This window comes from Protobothrops mucrosquamatus, unplaced genomic scaffold (genome assembly GCF_001527695.2).
Source record: "Protobothrops mucrosquamatus isolate PMUCROS unplaced genomic scaffold, P.Mucros_1.0 scaffold533, whole genome shotgun sequence".
NCBI lineage: Eukaryota > Metazoa > Chordata > Lepidosauria > Squamata > Viperidae > Protobothrops > Protobothrops mucrosquamatus.
The window spans coordinates 767,249-768,590 of record NW_015386840.1 but is presented as its reverse complement, the minus strand read 5'-3'; positions in this window follow the sequence as shown (position 1 = coordinate 768,590).

The window sequence follows — 1,342 nt, the reverse complement described above, 5'->3', positions numbered from 1 at the left end:
CTATCGCTATCTGTCTAAAATCATTGCATTATCAATATCCAACCAAGAATGCCTTAATCAATTAACCATGTCCCGGTTAAAGGTACCAATCCAGGCGAATAATAGTTAATTGTAACTATGAAACAAAGCAACACCATGCTACATTTTTTGGAATAGCTTTCTATTAACAATAGGTAAGATCTCAGTTTAAGCTTGAGACATACTAAAATGTGTTTAATCCAACAGGGAAACAGCTATCAGATTTTGAGTCACAAGAGAGAGAGAGCCATGCCAGCCAAGGGTGAAACTATGCTTATTCTCATAATGCTATAAATAATAATTACAGAGAAACAGCCACAATCCTTTTCAAGTTCACAGCACAATTGAATATTTATCTTGAAGAAAATTTGACTTCTGAATACCACTAGCATTAAATGAAGTGAAGGATGATTGTTTATACATTTTTGGGAAGGGTGTTTTGCCACTAAATGCCTAACTGATTTTTCTGTGGGAACTTGTAGCAATGAAAGAAAAATATACTTAATTTTAACATGTAGTTATTATCTAGGAACTAGAACACACGACTGACTCTAGATTGAGAGAATTGTTTCACTATCCATGACAATTTAGTTAATCTCAAAAAATTAAACATGTGGCTAGTATTTGGATGGAACTAACTAGAGGACTCTAGCTCAACTGAGAAATTAAAAATAACTCAAAGGAAAGCAGCAGTGGTCCATTCCCATATTGCTGCCAAGATGGACGTCTCCATATAGTCAAGAGCAGTTGACCTTATTTCAATGAAACCTTTACTTTTTAATTAAAGTTACAGTAGTCTTAATGGTTTTTCATTGAAAATAGCTGTATTAACTTCAAAGAGATGCATAGCTCTTTCCTGAGATCCCACACTATGCAATGATACTATATAAGTTAGGAGTATAGATTTAGCTTACTTGACCAGAATGAGGTTCCAGTAAAAAGGTTTAAAATGAGTCTGGTGGGAATTTGCTAATTGCCAGAAACTGTAATATTTTGCTAGCAGAAACAACAAGAATCCACCCAGCTTTTGTGGATCTAATCTCTGGATTCCATCTTTAGTACCCATACTACCTGATCTACTAGGGTTGACATCACCAGCTGCCAGGGGTGGATTTCCATCAGTATGCTGATGATACTCAGCTGTACATTTCCACCCCAGGCCACCCCAACGACGCCCTTGACGTGATGGCCCGTTGCCTGGAGGCCGTAAGGGTCTGGATGGGGAGGAACAGACTCAGGCTCAACCCTTCCAAGACCGAGTGGCTGTGGCTGCCGGCGCCTCGGCATAGTCAGCTGACTCCATCGCTGACTATAGGGGGCGAAA